This window comes from Pinus tabuliformis, chromosome 3_1 (assembly GCF_031772625.1).
Source record: "Pinus tabuliformis cultivar Carrire ecotype Pingquan chromosome 3_1, CPIR1, whole genome shotgun sequence".
NCBI lineage: Eukaryota > Viridiplantae > Streptophyta > Pinopsida > Pinales > Pinaceae > Pinus > Pinus tabuliformis.
In genome coordinates this window covers 990,133,253-990,137,894 of record NC_142301.1, presented here as the reverse complement: position 1 = coordinate 990,137,894, position 4,642 = coordinate 990,133,253, and positions in this window count along the sequence as shown.

Sequence of the window (4,642 nt, the reverse complement as noted above, 5' to 3'; positions counted from 1 at the left end):
TGGCAGTTTGGCATTTGATGCATTTCCTTACATATTCGTGAGCGTCCTTAAACAAAGTAGGCCAATAGTATCCAGCATGAATGATTTTATGAGCTGTTGTATCAGCTCCGAAATGTCCTCCTGCTGGTCCGTCGTGTAGCTCCTGCAAAACCTTTTGAGCCTCAGGTTTCTCAAGGCACCTTAATAGGACAGAATCATAGTTTCTTCTGAAGAGCACATCGTCAATAAGAGAAAAACTCTTAGCTTTCAATCTAATGGCTCTTTTGTTCTTGTAGGACAAATTGGTAGGTGCATAACCATTCTTTAAATAAAAGATCAGATCTGCATATTGAGATTCGGAATCGGGAATACTTAGCTGATTGACTTCTTGGGTTTGCTCTGTATCACTTGATTCCGGAATGTTTGATGCTCCTGCTAATATCCTACAAAAACCTTGACCTTTAACAAAGTTTGCTGGCTTTATTTCTAGATCATATTCTTGGAGAGGTGCGACCCAATTTGCCCTCTTTTCACCCAATTCTTTTTGGATTAATAGTTGCCTAACTGCTGAGAAAGGAACTATCACTTTAGTATGGGTTTTTAAAAGGAAGGGTCGATAATGTTTGACTGCTTTAAAGACAGAAAAAGCTTGTTTCTCAATATCGGAATAGTTCAATTCGGCGCCTTGAAAGTTTGAACTGAAGAACGAGATGGGCGCTTCCAAATTGTCATCATTCAACTGAGTGAGCACTGCTGCGTAAGATAAGTCGGATGCAATAGTATATAATGTAAAATGATTAAAAATATTTGGAGTATTCAGAGCTGGGACATTGATTATTGATTGCTTAATGTCATTAAAAGCTTGTTTTTCTTCTAATCCCCATCTGAAGGTTGAATTCTTTTTAATCATCGTTTGTAGTGGTAGAACAATCTGTGAAAAATCTGGAACAAATCGTTTAACGAAATTAATCTGTCCCAGAAATGACTGCATCGATTTTTTGTTGTGTGGAAAAGGAATTTCAGAAATTTCCTTAATTCGATCAGGATCTACATAAATGCCATCCTTAGATACAATAAACCCTAGAAGCTTACCCTGGTTGAGAGCAAAGAAAGACTTTTTCGGGTTAAGAGAGATACCATATGTTTTGCATCGTTGAAAAATCTGTTTTAAATCATGCAAGTGGTTATATCTCTTTTTAGAATACACAGTAATATCATCGAGGTAGACGACTACTGTTCGATTAATTAACCCTCTAAAGGCTGTATCCATAGCTCTTTGGAATGTTGCTCCTGCATTTATGAGTCCAAAAGGCATCTTTTGATATGCATAAGTCCCCCATTTTGTTCTGAATGTGGTTTTAAGTTGGTCATCAGGATGAACCAGCACTTGATTATATCCTGAGAAACCATCGAGAAAGGACATCAATTCAGATCCTGCTACCGATTGGAGGATTTGTTCCATGGTAGGCAGTGGGAAATTATCTTTTAAGCTTGCTTTATTCAAGTTTCTGAAATCAATACAGATTCGGATGTCGCCGTTTTTCTTCCTGACTGGTACCATATTAGAGACCCAGTTTGAGTGTCGGACAGGGAAGATAATCTTAGCTGTTAAGAGCTTATTAAGTTCTGACTTTATCTGGCTCTCCAAATTCGGATGTATTTTTCTTAACTTTTGCTGGATTGGTTTTTGATCGGGAAGCATAGGAATAGTATGTTGTATGATAGATGTATCATATGTCTTGAGGTCGTCATACTTCCAAGCAAAAACTTGCTTGTTTTTCCTTAAGTGTTTGATGAATGCTTCCTTTTCTTCTATAGAAAGTCCTAGTCCTAAGTTGATGTTTTGAGGAGCTTGAACTGTTCCCAAATTAATCGACTCAAACCTAAGAGTAGAGCTTTGGAGTTTTGCATTAATTACAGGTTTGAACCTATCTTTAATGTCATAAAGGTCTTCGAGCTTTACTACAGGCTTAGGAATCGCGTTATCTTGAGATGTTTCTTTCATTTGAGAATCATGCTCATCTTCTTCAATGATTTGATTGTCATAAGACTTTTCAGAGGTTAAGAATTGCAAGATGTCCTCGTCATGGTTGAAAACCCTCCAGTTGGTGATGTTATCGGGAACTGAAGGTCTAAAAATTAATTCTATAGAAAATCTATCAAGGCTATAGTCTTCGGAAGGGAGGAGTTTGGAAGCTACGTTGGCTAGTAAATCAGCTGCTGAGTTTTGTGATCTTGGAATTGAAGAAATGTTGAATGCTGAGAAATGCGACGTAAGATCTTGCACTAGCGATTGATAATGCTTAAGGTGACTGGAAAGGCAATGAATTGTATTCCTTACCTGCTTAACAATGATCTCACTATCGCCGAATACTTTTATATATTGGACTTTAAGGTCAATTGCCTTATATAGTCCCTGCACTAAAGCTTCGTATTCGGCCGTGTTATTGGTGCATTCAAATTCTAATCGACAGGATAGCATTGTTTTTTCGCCTTGCGGACTAACCAAAATGCAACCTGCTCCTGAGCCCTCACTGGACTTAGAGCCATCAAAATACAAAGACCAAAATAAAGGAGAATCAACAAAAATATTTACATCCTTCTGATTTTCATTGAAGCATTTGGATAAATTGGTTTGTGAAAAATTTTCTACTTGAGATGTACAATGGTTAACTGAAAAAGGGGAAGATTGGGCAACAAAGTTGCCAAAGAATGATTCTGAGGGATAATTTCCCAAAATGTTGTTGTTGAAGGCCACATGCTGGTTTTCTTGTTCGAAATCGGTTACTGTGTGGGTCATGTGTTTCTCACGGTCGATCCTTATTTGATTTGGCTTACCCTTGTAGGGGAGCCACATATGTGACCAATCCGTGGAAATGTATCCATGCAGTTTTTCAGACCAATCCCTGCTCAAAATTAAGCCGTAGAATTCAGGTATGTCAGCTATCAAAATATCTATTCTCTGTACTATTTTGGGATCAGCAGACAACCTGATAGTCACGGAATTAATTTCTCCTATAACCTGTACTTTGGTTCTGTCTAACTGTACAATATGAATCGCGGACTTCTGGGGTTCTATGTTCAGTTTAGCACAAACTGAAGCTGGCATAATATTAGATGAAGCCCCTGAATCAATTAAACAGTTATGCAGATTTCGATTACAGAACTCATAGGTGAGCAAGAAAGGTGGGGTATGAGAATTGGATCTATCTCTGATCAGAACCGAATCGGTAGCTTCGACCATACCTGGAGGGGGTTGTCCTGAATCATTAGCAGCTTTTGAACTGGGAAGAGGAGAAGAGGGGACAGCATTAAATTCTCTTAGGAGTAATTTCTGCTGATGTTTTAACTTACTTAGTTCAAACATGGTTATGTTTGCCTTGGTCTTTTTCATATCATCGACGATATTATACTCCATGGAGTCAGATATCACTAGTGTCTTAGATGTTGAAGGAGAGTTAGAAATTGGAGGCTGGTTTTGACGGGCTGCTACCGGAGACTTCTTCGAGAGAACTTTTTCTTTTGGTGTGGCAGCACCTGCACTCCTCTTTTTTGTAGTTGTTTGAGTAGGTTCAGAAGCGATTTTACTTCTTGTAGTAACAGGAAAAGCTTCTTCTTGATTCTCGGTGTCAGAATTTGGGAGTATGAAATCCCACATGCCGTGGCACTCAACTACTTCTTCTTCATCATCCGTTTGAGAAGTTGATTCCTCTTCCTCTTCATCCTGTTCTGAGTCTGCATTAGATATAACATTGGGTGGCTTTGTTTCAGTTTTCTTGAAAGTTCTAAATGGTCTTTTGTTTGAAGTTTCGGCCACCTGTTTTTTAATCTCAACCATTTCATTAGACAATGTTTTAAGAACCTTTTGTAAACCTTCCATGTCATATGGGTCCTTTGGGGTCTTTTTCTTAGAATCTTCTTTAAATGAAACTTTTTTGGTTTTTCTATCCTCTAAGGCAGCTTTCTTCTCTAGAGCATTAATACGCTTTTCAACGGCAAGTGCTTCCTTCATATTTTCAGCTAAGGTAGGTTTGCCAGCCCTGTCAACAAAAATAGCTATGTTGGAAGGGAGGGCAGTAATGTACCATTCGCTCCTAATTTGTTCACTTGGTTTTGAAGCGGTGGGGATTTTATTTAGGAGTTTGTTGAATCGAGCATTAAACTCCTTTATTGGTTCCCTATGTTCTATTCTCACATTGGAGAGGTCATTTATTAAAGTCGCCAGAGACTTGTCATCTCCATATTTGGTAAGGAACTGCTCTTGGCATGTGGTCCAGCTGGTAATAGAACCAGAAGGTAAAGATAAGTACCAGGATCCTGCCGATCCTTGCAGGGTATAAGGGAAAATCCTGACAACAACATCTTGTTCTGTCACTCCTTTTAAATTAACTGCTAACATGAAATTGTTAATATGTTCTTCAGCTTGTGTTCCGTTATCTGGATTAAATTTAGGCAACCATTTTTCGGGAGCATCAGGTAGATCATGTAATGGTCCGGGCATATTGACTGCACCTGGCGTAGTCCATGGATCTGCCATTATGCTGGCGATAATAGTTGTTACTACTGTTGGGATTCCAGATGACTGAGGAGAAGAAGTTGTTGAAGAGTGAGTAGTCTGAGATGTTGTAGTACTTATTCCCTGATGAACAACAGTGTGTAACGG